This window comes from Nomia melanderi, chromosome 2, assembly GCF_051020985.1.
Source record: "Nomia melanderi isolate GNS246 chromosome 2, iyNomMela1, whole genome shotgun sequence".
Taxonomy (NCBI): domain Eukaryota; kingdom Metazoa; phylum Arthropoda; class Insecta; order Hymenoptera; family Halictidae; genus Nomia; species Nomia melanderi.
In genome coordinates this window covers 20,040,832-20,056,313 of record NC_135000.1, presented here as the reverse complement: position 1 = coordinate 20,056,313, position 15,482 = coordinate 20,040,832, and the positions used below count along the sequence as shown (strand labels likewise).

The 15,482-nt window shown below is 39.7% G+C and overlaps 1 protein-coding gene across 2 annotated transcripts in view; it reads right to left on the bottom strand.

Annotated features, from left to right (window-relative positions):
* The window catches only part of tei (irregular chiasm C-roughest protein teiresias), a 463,293-nt gene that overhangs the window by 346,404 nt on the left and 101,407 nt on the right, over positions 1–15,482 (bottom strand). The gene's annotated exons all lie outside the window — the stretch shown is intronic.

The window sequence follows — 15,482 nt, the reverse complement described above, 5'->3', positions numbered from 1 at the left end:
TTGTTTAATACACCCGACTCCGGCGATGTCCGCGATTCGTTCGATCGTCTTGATACACGGTAAAAACAGGAAGATAAAGGAGGACACGAGGAAATCGACGTGCTGGTTCGGCCAATTAATTCCTGTGAAACTCTTTTCGATGAAAGACTTTCGAAGCTCAAAGTGAACGCTTTACACGAGTTCCCCGTTGACCTAGTTCTTCTAATAAGCACTCCTAATAAACCGTTTACGGGTTGGAGGTGTTCGATGTAAAAAGTAGAAAGTAGCATGTTAATTAGAAAATTGTAATACAATTTCATCGAAATTGATTTTTTAAGAGATCGGTTTGTTAACTAAAGTTCTAATTTTACATTTGACTCCACATTATTAATATTTTATAGAAAATATAATTTAATCGAACTTTGTTAGTTATTTCCCCGGCAATTGCTATATACTTCATATTTTCATATCAGCATATGCAATTTCTTTAGAATAATTACCAAATATTCATATTTAAACGAAACGTATCAATTTCTCCATTCCAATCATCTCTTACCTTACAAAGTAAGTTTTACATAAACCATTCATTCCCTGCGTTCAAAGGAGCGCAGCGAAAACTGAATGAAACATTTCCAAGAATTCTTCCTTCGCGATAACCGAAACGTTTTGAGCTTTAAGAAGCAAATATCGATGAGGGTGCGCGTCGGACGTAAAAATTCACCGTGAAATTTCCGATCCGACGTTGGCAGGCGATCGGGATCCTGGAATTCGTTCCGTCGGACCGCATACTTTCGCGCCGCAAGATATCCTTGCGGCGGTGAAATTTTCAAAATGACGGGACGTGCCGCGGTCGCGGCGCGTATGTATGCGCGCCGGCACGAAAACCGCTTTCCGCGCGCACCGCCGCCGGGAGGAACGGCCGGGACCCGTCCGTCCTGAATCAATGATTCGCGGCCCGCGATATATGCATCGGACATCGAGTTGCATAACCACAATCGAAATTTCGAGCCGTCCGCACCGGTGCGGAGGACCGCGGATCCCGTGAATTTCCGCGCGACCGGCATTCGAAACGAGAATCGCGAGGATATCATATTTTAGTTACAGGCAGCCCGCCGCGCTGATTCAGCCAAGGTCTCGCGCGGTTCGAAGCGATAGCGAACGGATCGCGTATCCGCGATATTATACGAGCTGTGTCGGAATACACGGTATAACTAGGGGACGAGTCGATGGCTCAGAATAAAACAGCGAAGTTTAGTGGTAAGAAGATTGATTTTTAGGGAAAATTCAATTCTACACGTTTGCTACAGTATTTGCCGGATGCAACTATTTCATATTCATTGTGGAATATTTTTGTATCCTTTGTTTATTTTGCAGCTTTAAGTTCCAAATTGGATTTGTGCAATTTGTATGTTTTCGAAGATTTATTGAAGTTTTTGGATCATGATCGCATTTTTGGATATTCGGTATAACCGAAGGGGGATAGGTGAGAATATTGTTGATTTTTTAAAAATATTGAATTAAGTATAGTTGATGCTGTATTTGTTTGGACAATGGTTTTTAGAAACGTAGTAGATTTGTTGGATGCAACAATTTGTACATGCTTCGTGAAATATACTTTTATTCTTTTTTTATACCTTATGAAGTTCCAAATTTCATTTTCACAGTTTGCGCAATTTCAGAAACCAATAATTACACTTCTTAGATCAAGATCGTGCTTTCGAATACTTCACAAAGATTCTTGTCTTTTTTTTAAATAAAATCAAGCGCCAGGAATTTTAGAGCATACCGCAGTCGAAGCGTTAATGCCTATATAATTTCATCATTCAGTAGCTACACGATTCAAATATTTTTTGGCACAGTCCATTTTTCGCAAATCCTGCGTGAACACTATAAATTCAGAAGAACTTTAATGGACAAATGTCGTTTATAAACGTATCATTATTATTTACCTTAATGTGACCATTATTCATTTCTCTCACACGCAAACATTATTCGCAGCAACAATCGACTAACCCATCACAACGAATAATTAAATTCCAATTTCCTCGGGAACAATGCTTATTGCGTACTTACAAATACCGTTATTCGTTTCCATTTTATTTACACGTGTAGAATCACGTTCGTTGCGCTGCAGCTGACACACACACACACACGCACGCACACACATCCGGTCAACGGAATTCGAAACTCAACCGAGACCAATGACGTAATAAGAGTAAAAAAACCGAGTGCAGCGTCGCTCGGTCAGATAAATTACCGTGCGCAGCTGGTGCATTTGCTTCGTTAATGCCCGGTCCGTTGCAATTAATAAATGATAACGGTTTCTTATCCGCGATGAGACTATATCATCCATTGTGCTCCCCTTTTCCATCCATCGTCTTAATTACGGGGCTGTCGTGCGCGTCTTACCTGGCTCACTTCATCGCCTCGCTAGCTACATAGCTAGCTAGCTCGCGCGCGCGCGATCCCGTACGCCGAGTAGATCGAGCAGATTAAGTCCTCAACGGGTAACACGTAGGCGTTAGCACGTCGTGAATTAGCGAGCTTTTAAAGCAGCGCTCTGCGAGTATAAATAAAGGCCACGCCTGCAAAAACGCGGGGACAAGCGTAGAAACGTTCTCGCGATTAATCTAAGCTTTTACTCGCACCGACATGCATTTTCAATTTGGACGGGGAAGAAGCGATCAATGTCGTCTGCGTTTCACGGATTTTATTCAGGGCTTTTTATTCACGGCTGGTTTTGCCGTGTAAATTGTTTACTCTGGTTATTGTGATACTGTTCGATTAAAACTTTCATCGTGGATCTTTGAGCTTGAAACTTCGAGGAGAGATCGGTGTTTTGATTGTTAAGGAATATCATGGTAGTTATTTGAGCACTAAGTAATAATTTAGTTTTTTTTTTAATTATATGTTTTGTATGTAGGTGGAGTTAGGTGTTAGAGAGTTTGGGTTGTAGAATATCAATGTGTTAATCGTTCAAAGTATCTACATAGGTTAAACAAGCGACTATTCAAGGTGTCTCAGAAAGTGACTTATCGTTCTCTGGATCAAGTTGAATGGTGTTACAGTAGTTTTTTCATAAAGCTTTTCCATCGGCAGATTGTTGACTTTGACTTGTAAAAAAATGGCAAAAGAAGGGACTGACTCTTCTGAATATTGAATTATCGGCGATCGATATGCAAATATCGCCTGACGCGGTATGGATTTTCAATTGACCGCGCACCCCGGGAACAGTCAAAGGATCAAACTTCGCCAGTGTGGTTCGCGGTTTAAACCAGAAAAAATTAATATACGAGTTTTTTCGAACATACCGCAGGGACACAATGTACGAGTGGCAATAAAGTAGAATGTTATATGAATACGTTATTTTTGTTACAAAGTTACGTTACGTTTAATTATCAGCGAAACAATTCGGTATTCTATAAAAACGTTGCGGCGGAAAACGCCGCAGGACAATAGTAATATACAAATCATTGGACCCTCTACTTTTGTAATTCAAATTTGAATAGAATTACATTAACGCTTTCAACATTTTTGTTATAAAACCTATAAAAACGAAGAATATACATAGATATTCAGCACAATTTTGGAAAAATGAGAATTCTAATATATATTTCATATGGAACAACCTACTATATCTGCAACATAGTTGTAAAACTACGTTATATGTGAAAAGAAAATGACTCAGTGTTTACACAAGACTCTTCTTTAAAAAGGCAGAAATAGTAGTTCGCAATTTCGTTACCTGAAAATGAAAAAAAAATAGTCAATCCCATTATATAAGAAAGAAGAAACAGTAATCGATAATTTCATTATTTAAAAAATAAAAAACAGTAGTTGACAATTTCGTTATTTGATAGTGAAGAAACAGTAATTGACAGTTTCATTACTTGGCACTTTATAAGACTTAAATGATTGTTCGAGTCTTCCTTTTTATCCAGTGCACTCCTTGGAACATCGGAACGCTGGCTCGTCACGTTTTTCTGCTGCCTTCCGGTTCTAAATAATCGTTAGAAAGAGGTTGAATCGCGTTACTTATGTTTTTCCCGGCCGCGTGGGGTTTCTTATCTGTTCGCGCGTTGCCGATTCCCAGTGGACGATATATCAAGTGCAAAAAGTTCGTGACAAGCTGAAAGGGGAATCGCATTTCCACCGACAATAGCGCGCCGAATGCGATTCATTTCTCCATCAATATGATTGGATCGTTGATCCTGATGGATGATCAACATCCGTCACACTACTTGGCCGGCTACTCCTTGATTCTCTGCGGTCCGGCCCGGCGAGGAAATGTAAATTTGTCAACGATACGACACCGACAGATTCGCGGTACCAGCATTCCTCGTGTTACACACGTGAGCGACGAAAATATGGGGCCAGCAGAATTGTTGCCGTTCTATGTAACAGCCGGTGTATTCTTTCTCGAATATACATGTCAGCCGAATTGATAAAAAAAATTAAATTTTTGATAAAAAATATTCATCGCAAAATATATGAAATATGCAGTATAAAATAATCTTTCTTGTAATAGTAAATATTTTATGATTAATTCGAATAGTCGTAGTAATAAATGAATATAAAAATTAAGAGTTTGTTTACACTTCTAGATTACATACTTGTTTGACTGTTAGAGTGTAATGAGGATATTCAAACGAATAAATAAACAATAATAAATTTAATGATAATTGGTACAGAGGTGTACGTTCTCAAAATCGCAATGTTTAATAAATCATAGGATAGAATCCTTTAATAGTTACGACATCTATTTATACCGTGAATTTCGCGCACTCGTGTTAAATACACTTCAACGAACCCAGTGAAGTTAAAGCTCCAATAAACTTCAACTTCGATTTTATCTCCCGTACCTGTCAAAATCCTTAATAAAGAATGTTTCCCCTTAATTCCTACTTTAATTAATTATAACTCCTGGCCCGTACACCGGTATTGTTATTTAAGCGACACGTGAATCGCGAAAATTAACGCCTGCCCCGTTATCGCACTCCGTACTGTATTACAAAGAGTAATAATCACACTACGCGAACTGAACGTTTAACTTTAAAGCCGATAAAAGCCCTCGACAGAAGAAATAAATCTTTATTTTATAGCGTATAAATTCCGCATTCAACGGAAAAGGGATTTAACAGCCGTTAACAGGAAGACATTTCGGTAATCGAGTTCAAACGCCCTAGAAAATGAAAAAAAAAGAGAAACAAAATCAGAAATTACTTCTCGTTGTTCGTTCCGTTAATACTAGAACTACCGAACGTTTAATGTAACTAATATGTCACCCTTATAAATATTATAACAATACATTTGTTCGATTTCTTCGTATATTCATCATAGTATGTAAGTGAAACGATTTATTTTCAAAATCGTTTCCCATATTTAACCCATTAAGTCCCAGTGATCTATTAATAGATCACTAATTCTAAATTGTTATAGACAATTTATTTGTTAATAAATAATGTATCTAATGATTAGGGTAAATATGAGTTAGTATTTAGAACGAATAAATTGAATCAGACGTTATTTCCATATAAAATTTATACTTCATTTAAAGTTTTGAAAATTTACAAAACGGTCTATGATTGCACTGCCGTAAGAAATTATTTGTAAAATTTGAAATAACAAAGTTAAAATTGTTGCAACTTGAAATTACAAAATAAATGTTTCCAAAATTAATGTTTCACTATTTTTCCAAGATAGTATGGGCACTCATTACTCGAAATACAAAATTTCACCTAAAAATTAGAAAAAAAATTTCATGGGACTTAATGGGTTAACACTTTGACTAAGACAAACTAACAAACTCGACTAAGACAAATTAGTTTGACGGTTGTCATAGTTTTGGTGTTAACGAAAAGACATTCCCGTAATCTAGTTGAAACGTCCTAGAAAATGAAAAAAAGAGGGACGAAATAAAAAATTACGTTTCCTTGTTCGTGTTGTTAACGGCCGGGAAATTCGATTTAATTGAATCTTCATTCGATTCGGGATTACGGCTGGTCGCGAAAAAGCGACACGGCTCACGTGGCACCGATGTAACAGGGCCGATTACCGCGTCCAATTGTCGTCGCGCTTTTTAATATTAATTCGGCCGCGCGATCTGCAAATTTATTCCCACGGGGCTTTGATCGCCGAGCGCAAATAGCCGGAGCAGCGCGCGGCCTATATCCGCGCCGCGCGTACACCTGCGGTCCACGTTGCGTGTCCGCAGAGGCTGGACGCGCGTTGCAACATTAGTTTTCGCTATGTTTGCCGTTTGATAAATTCCGGCCGGGAGAGCCGACGCATTCACGGCGCGTCCCCGTTCCATCGCACGATCGCGGCCCGTCAATATTCCCCAATCCCGGGCCCTTTCATCCCTTCCGATCAATTGTTATTACGTGAAACATGTCAACCATATTGCAATCCCGTGACAAGATGAACCCGTTGTCCGCGGGAAAAATATTTCCTTGCGTTCATCGATGGTCCACTGAAGTTCGCGCGTGCCCGTGTTTTTGTATATACGTTTGTTCCGCGGTGAATGGAACAGCAGATACCGATCGAAATCATCGGTTTCGGGCTTGTCGATTTTCTCGCTGGTAGTTGGATTTTGAAAGTGTTTAAAAATCCACTTCGTAACTTTTCAATATTCGAGCTTCTCTGATGAACTATGAATTATACTGATCGTAGCATTGAAGGCGGGTGGTGTTTCGAATATTGAGAATGTTTAGAAACGGAATTCGTAACTTCTTCACATTTGTGCTTCTGCAATGAACTACGAATTGTGCTGATTGTAATATTGGAAAATTCTGGAGTTCAACTGAAACATTTCATTCATTTCGATCAAGTGCTAATAGCCATAGACAAAGTTATTATTAAATTAATTTTCACACTTTAGACACACTTGTTTGGGTAACATTCAATACTCCATACTTCAAGACCAAAGCCAAGCTCCAATCTAACTTCCAAAAATCATTGATCCAAGAAACCATCATCCGGCCCACATGACCACAGTTCACGAGAAGATTTAATTCCTCGCCAAGACGGTCAGTCTAATAATCATCCCTCTCGCCCCTGAGTCGCTTTCCTCGCAGGAGCACGGCGCGAGCAAGGGTCAAGAATCGTGTTCCCGCATAATCGTCTCGAGTGACTCGTCGCGGGAAATTTCTTAATTAACGCTAAGTAATTGGCAGCCGCATCGATCGGTCATTCCCGGAGCCACGGGTTAACGAGTTCACCTTCTTCCGCCCCCGTTCACCATCGCCCACACCACCGTCATATCTTCGCTGCGCCGAGATAAAGGACCGCGCTTATCGTGTTTCCATATGCATGTCTCGCGCGCGGACGCGGCGCTTAAAACTTTAAATATGTTGACTCTAAGTTGGTCGCGGCGCCCGTTACTTCGGCCCCTTGTATGCTGGCGTAAGCTCACCTCGAAGAGCAAATATCAACGTGCCGCGGTCGTGGCCGGGGGTTGAAGAGGGCGTGGACGTGCGAGCAGGGAATAACGGGATCGGACGGCACGTTACTTCGTTACAAGTTACGTCATAGCTTGCGTAACACGGCTAATCGCTTTCAGGTTTACGCGCTTATTACGCGGGGAAGGGGCGGGAGGGGTTGGCGGAGGCTGGTCCAGCCGGCGAAGGGGTGAATCGATGCAAAGCTCGGACCACGCGGCCCGATAAATCAGCTCACTAAATTGAAGCGGCTGTTACGTAAAATATCCGCGACAGGGTTACGGCGGTGAACGGGGCACCGTAATCCGTAGCACGGGGTTTTATCGTCGAAGGAATCGATACCAAGCTGCTGTAAAATTCGCCGCCGATCAAACAGGACGATTTTCAACACGGTGTCTTCCGGCGGGACCGGAAACACCTTTTGACAGTACGCCGGATGTAACGCGAAGCACGGTCGTAACGCTGGCTGTCGGTTCTCTGAAGGGGTGGAAAGGAGGATACGAGGAAAACAATTTATGTAAACGGTCGGGGCGGGTGATATTCCGGCAAAATTATGGCTCGCTCTGTATTTATTCGGTTATTGGTGGCTATTGGTGGTTGTGAGAAATATAGTATTAGCTCGTGCTGAAAGTTTTATGGGAATGGTATCTAGGGAGGGGGTGAAATTGATTCACTCGGGATTATTGAATTTTATGTGTTGCATTCGGTGTTATTTATCGTTATTTTTTGGTGGATTGTAAGGGTTGGAAGATTTTGGTGTTTTGTGAAGGAGTTTTGGAAAAGTGGGGGTCGAGTGGAATTTTATTTTATTGGTTGGGTATTGTTTGAGGACAGAAATGTTGGGGAGATTGTATTAGGTTTTCTTGAGATATGCATTTTAGTGTTTGCATGAATTATTAACGTATAACGATCTACAGTTTAGTATGAACGTTTAATGTCGAACGAAAGTCATATAATATTTTCAAAAGTAAGACTTATTTACATATACTTTTCATTTCTTTTAGTCTTTCTAAGGCCTGATACTCTAAAATTCGCAAATGCGACGAGTATCGTTTACCAAATCAATTTTTGGCAATTGGTTCAACGTACAAATGGTCGCATAGAGTACCGAATTGACCAACGAATATTGAATAACTGTGTTCCAACTGGGAATTTTCGGATGTTTGCGTGCGTATACTTGCATGATATTTGTCAAAGGAGAGATTGCAAATGAACGTGTTGCATATGAGAGTTGTTTACCGACTGTATGGATGCTTGTGAATTCGGCACGAGAATTAACTTACAACATATTTTCGAATCTGGACTTATATACGATCATTTGACGACTTCTTACGAATGAGTATTAAGTTTACATTTGTAAAAGTTCTATCTGAATGTTTCTAAATTATTATTGAATCGGTGTCTCTAAATTGCTAGTATCATAAAGGAACATGTTATACTTTGTAAGTTGAAATTTCTTGAATATAAAAATGTAATTAATTATTTTATAATGAAACATAAAGTATATCTATATATTGAACATTTTCAAAAATATCTTTCACTTCCAGACATTAGAATACAAATAACAGGAAATCTTCTCCATTTTCTATTTTGAAGTAATAGATCTATCTTTAAAGTTGTTATCGAAGAGTTCAATTTAACTTCTATAAATGACCAACCAAAGAGAAGTATTTCGTCACAATTATTCTCCGACACGTCGCTGAGATTATGTACCATCTGTAACGCTCTCGCCCTGAAAACTGATTCATTTAATTTTCTCATTAACTCGTGTTCATCGTTCGAGCGCAATCTCCATCGATCAGTTTCAATTACCGTGCCCGGCGCTCCGCGTTCTTCTTTCGGATGAACAACGCGAGGCGTACCAGCTTCCGTGCGGTTACACGAAGAACGGAATGCTCGGCGGTTGGCTTTCACGCGAATAAAAACTTGGTCGAAATTAAGGAAAATTGAAAACGTACCGTGGAAACGAAACGAGGCACGTATTCGTGTCTACGTAACAGTTGCGAACACAGATTCCTTTAAATCAAATATTAAGGGAAAGGAAAGAGAGAAGGAGCGGCGAGAAAGGGAGGGGGAGTGATTCAATCCAATGTTTTTCACGGTTAGAAACTGTTCGGTGAAAAGCTCGTCAGCATGAAAGGAATACGGTGTAAACCGAGCAAGAAATACCAGTGGAAGTTTTTCATTGTTCATTGTGAAAGTTTTACGGGCATAGTGAAAGCCGCAAGCGTGCGCGCCACTTTTTCCACCGTTATTATTAAGCAACAAAGGGAAATACGCGTGCGCCGGGGTAGGATGTGTTACGATTCACTAGTGCCGTGTCCCGATTTTTACGTCATTACACGTCCAAGAGACTTGCCAGTTCGAACGCTTCAAGAACTGATTTCATTTTGTGTTTTTCCACTCTTCAAATTATGCAAAAATATAGCAATACATAAGTCAGAAAATTGTAAATATTATGAAGCTTTAAATCTATTTTTAATATCTATAGTTCTGCAGCAATTGCCTGAGTTTTCTTACCCTTATAAAGAGGTTAGATTTATTTCAGAGCAATCTTAAGAATTCTGTTACAATTGAATTAATTTAGTATTTCAATATTTTCGCAATACATAATCATCTTCGTAAAAAGCAAATTCTAAAGAATCCATTGAAAAGCTCACCTACGCCAGTAGACCTATAGAAAAACACCGCAAATAACAGGGAACTACAAAAAAGTGAACCCTCTCGTTGCACAGTAATTAAAGAATAGTACACATCGCCAGAAATTCTTCAATGGAACACAAAAGGGAGGAAAAGAAGAAGAACATTGCTCCAGGAATAGTAACTAAAAAATCAATCCAGCGAAAATTAGTCGATCACCAAAGTACGCGAATGTGAACGGAACACGAAAGCGGCGAATGCAACAGGCTTACGTAGGTACCTAGAGAGTGGGGCGCAGACTGCAAGGGTTGAGAGGGCGCGATTAGCGAGCGCGATGCGAAACGTCGAAGGTGTAATGCTCGCCCTGCACGAGGAGGGTGATCGTTACAGTTCGTAGAGGGGGCGAAGGGCACCGGGGTTCGCTCGATTACAGCGGGACATCCTCTTTCGCTAGATCCGCGGGCTTATTCGCGATAATGGCGCGTCGTAACGATATTTCACGGGGATCCCTATATCAAACGGTGCGCGCAGCTACGATCGAGATAGATAACGAGCGGCGGCTTTGTCCGGGGAATGTCTGTCACGGTGGAACGCGCTGCGATTTTGAGAAACGCGCGAACTGGCGGCCGGGAATCACGTAGGAACGTTACACGACGGTAAGCGTGTGTTGCGACGCGTTTACAGCCGCCAGAACTTTGATTGCCCGACGATAATTTGAATGTAGAGGTTGGTTTAATTATGAATTGTCGTTTGTTATCATTAATTGTTGCTGATTGTAATTAATATTGAAGAAATTAGATTATACTATCTATTAACCAGTTAATTGTGTTCGACGAATATGCATGTATAAAATCAAAATGATACTAATTCTTTCAACGATCAATTATTTATTCTGTCAGATAAACATGTAATTCTTCTTCGTTTTGCTTTAGATTCTCGTTAGAATATATTGTAGGTGTATTTGCTCTGCGTTAGATTAGTACATACTTTATTATTTGATTTCATAGCGAACATTATCTGATATTTTTGGAATTAAATTCCACAGTTAACAGGTTAACTTTCTGGTCGATCAATCGAGACTTATTAAATTACTTATTCTATCAAAGTAAATTTACTACACAGAAACTGAAAAGTTAAGATTTCTTACAGAGATTGCTGTTTTAATTTGCTTCTATCTCATAGATCTAACAGATAGAATATAATTCGAACAGAATTTGAGTCACACGAGGATGAAAGTGTTAATGACTGTAGGAAGTGGCTTACAATCAAATCGAAAGTTGCATTTTATTCATTACCGTATTATTAATATCCATAGCTTGTTACATGGATATCCACTGAAGTCACTACTGTGAAAGGTTTGAACTACATGAACATTTCCTTAAACGCTCGTTCAGTTAGTGTAAACGCGTCATGGCGTGGATCTCCTGGGACTGATAAACGATTTCTCCGCGGAACTTGAATCGGTGATCGCGGACAATACTCCACGCCGAGTTTATCTAGTCGCGACGCGGAACGCTCGTCGAACGCGATTCCGCGGCACAGCCGGTGCGCCAGTTAACCCAGTTCCATTAAATTCCGCGCCGCGACTGTCATGCCTGCCCTAATCAACCGCGGCGACGCGACGCGACGGGACGGGTCGGGACGTCACGGGCGACGACGTTACAAGCGATAGCTGCGTTACGCTCCGGCATTCCCGAATGAAAACCGAGGACCGGGACCAGCCAGTCTTCCGCCACTTCCGAGCACGAGTTAATTCGGACGCATTAACGCGAGTAATTATGGTGTTGTCGAGCGGAATACCGACGTCCGGGCAAAAATTTCGTTGCCGGGGGCTGAATTAATCGGCGACCTCGAGAAATACGGGGCGGGCGACTGTAAACTGTACTGCATAAATGAGTCGTTCGTTTTTTACCCTTTATCTGCGTGTGTGTACGCGTGGGTGTGTGTGTTTCTGTGTTTAGCGTTGATTGGCAGAGTGGAAATTTTGGAGGTCTATATTTTATTTGAACTGATCTGGAGAGGGTACTTCGGGACTGGGGTGAAATAAAGAGGAAAAGAGTTGTGAGGAATGGATGAATGGGGATCTTTGAAACGATTTCTTGACACCGAACGTATCGTGACCGGTCAAATGACCGATTTTAAAATTTAATTTAAAATTCTGCGTTTTCCTTCGTTCATTTAACTATAGATCAATTCCTATATTGTCCGATTAATCAGTTTTTCATTTTTTGGCTTTTCTTTTGTTTCCGCGTTTACTAAAAAAATGTGTCGTCTAACTTGTTTACCTTTATTTTCTGACCAGATATTTGACTGATTACGGTAGGACTAGGTATATGCAAAATGGCGGTATGTTTAGTGTTAAGATGTTTGAAAACAGTGTATAATATACTTGTATTTGAATATTCACTATTTGATGTTTCTAGCATGTGAATGGTTTGTTCTAGGATGCTGTGTGATTTGAAAAACGTCTTTTAGGAACTATTTGAACAAACGAATTTTAAGTATAAGGAATTAATGAAGTTAATGAGAATTTCTTTTGATTTGCATATGGAATGTTGATTTAATAATAATAGAAATACTATGCAACTGTGAATGTTGAAGGATTTAATAAATGGTGGTAAAAGTTAGAAAAGCAATTGTTTGAGAAGATTTATACAAGAATTAATAATAAATACACTGTACAAAAATAGGTATCGAATCGAGGAAGAATCTTATTTCATTAACCCTTTGGTGATGAATATAAAAGTAGCCGCGTACCGATTCAAATTTCCGAGCCTCGAATTAATCTTCTTTCATTCTCTTGTTCTCGGCGTGATCCTATTTGAGTTTCTTTTACTTTCGGATTAACCCAAACGAAATCTCCCAATCCTGGATTTATTTACTTCAATCATTTGGACGTGGAATTATTCTTTTATCCTATATCAGCCAGATTAAGGTCATTCAATCTAGAATTAATTACAATCAATTATTTCAATCTTGAATTGCTTCGTATTGGTCGACCTTATACTTGTTCCCTAATTAAAGTCACTCAAATCGTCCTCTTATTTCAACGAACGCGAAGTTTAATTATCAACTTTCTATTATCTTATTATTTTTACAAATAAATTCCTCTTTATTCTCCAAATATTTCACTATTTTCCCTTATTCTCCGCCCTTACGTGTATACAATAAAAATCTCCAGCAAAAAATGTTCACTCGGTATTCACTTATTAAACTCAAAATAAATTATTTCTTCCACGTATCAAGTGTATGTTTCAACATTACAAGCAAAGTATAAGCATCGCAGTCCCTAACTCGTTAAACGCGCTCCCCCTATCTCATTTTTTAACGATGAATTGCAGTTTCGCTTCTCCTCGAATGGCCTGTCGCCGCTAATCCCGTTTCCCCGTGGCAGACTCTTGCCCCGACAGCACTCAAAAATCGTCGGTGAACCGTGAACGGGCAACAAATTTCACAATACACGAAGAACGTGTTGTCCCCTGGTTGGAGAGGCGCAATAGTGGCGGCGCTTGTTGTTGCGAAAATGGCTTAAGCCGGCGTTAATTAAGGGAGGCTTTAGCCCGTACTGACTATAATCACCCGCGGCTGGCGTCGCCATGGTGACTGCAGAATGCGTAGGAAATGGTGGCGGGATGAGAAAACGAATGAACACACCGGAAAGGGAGCGGCGCGACTGTTTTTATACAATCTTCGCGAAACTGTCGGTCATCTGTTAGTTGTTTCCGTGTCTCTTCTTCTCTATCACTCACTCTTTGCTAATCATCACGAAACAATACCCAAAAAAATTTTAAAACATATTTAATTATTCCTTCAACAGTCAACTTCGCTTCCCTTGATGAAAAAGTTCTGTGAACTAAAAGAAGGAATAAAAGGAAATTACTTGTGGTGTTTAATGATATTTTTATGATTTGAAAAGGAAAAGTAGGAATGTTTGTCTTTTACCTTTCTTAAGTTTGAATTTGTAATGTGTGGTTATCGTAAATGATTGTATAATTTTTAATGATCGTGGAAATAAAAGCAGGATGGATGATATATGTTGAATATTAGTATCAAAAATTTAAACCAGACCTATCACGTCGTTCTAATGACACACTCGAAATGCAGATACCGTGTTTCATGAGTGGTCTTATAGAGTTGGAAGGAACTCTTCGAACGACGTCGACCAAGGAACTACTAGGCAACAGGGATAAATGAGGTCCCTGGAGAGATTATTGCCCGCATTGTTCTAACGTTATGTACTTGATGAGACCCGTATATCTCAGGAAATTATCGGCAACTTGGTTTAGCGAGTTTAAAGAACAGAGTCATTTTGAACTTTCTGCGGTATTGCTGCGAACTCTTGACATTATGCGAACTTCTCTTCGATATTTACATAAACTTCATAGCCAATAATGAAAAAACTCAATGTACGCGAAAAGTTAGCGTCCAGCAACGAACAAACTGAATACTTTTTACATACAGTTAATATCAAACGATGAAGAAACTCAATATCTGTATAAAATGAGTATCCAGCAAGATTGAAATAAACATCTCTCAAAATATTTAAAGCATCATACACTTAATATGGTTAATATATTCGACACAAATGAAACTTACAAAATATCAACAACTTATTAAAAAAATATCTAAAATGTATAACAAAATACTTTTGTTAAATATAACATTATAAAATACAATCTAACAACTGAACACTAAAATTCTCGACTACTGTAAACAACAAGCAGCTCGCCTTAAAAATATCATTACTACCGCATTAGTTCCAATAATTTCAAATTACATTAAATTTGAGGAACCTTTGTACTCCGTAAACCATCGAAAAGGTTTGTAGTCTGGTGGCAAAACTAAAAGCGAAATCGAATTGTACATCGCGAACGTGATAACAAAACGCGATGTAATAGTGCAGAAGCTACAACCACGATAAACAATTGTAATCCGGCATGGAAATTCGGCTACAGGTTGGGGAGGAGTTGTTTACGAACAAATCCTATTATAGAGGTTGCACATTGTAAGACGAATTTCACGATGAAATGCAAATCGGCTGAACTCGCGGTGTCGGCGTGTATCGGAGCATCGGATCGCCGCGTTGGGGCATGCGCTCGTAAAATAAGACCTTATAGCACGCCTACGCATACGTGTAACCGGATTATCGCGGGGACAGAGACTCGGAAAGCGATTTCACGCAGGTAAACGCGAGTAATTAGTCGAAACAGCCCGAGGTTCGAAGTTACGATTATGTCCAGTGGATTGGTAACCAGCAGGGAGCCATTTATCCCGGACAAATCGAAGTCCCACTAGGTAAATAGATTAAAGCCTGAAGACACGTCTCGTGTTACGGTTGCCAGATGCGATCCCTCACGTTCCTATCTGGGTAATTGATACCGTTAATTAGATTATTTTACGGAATAAGTTTTAATACGTTGTAAT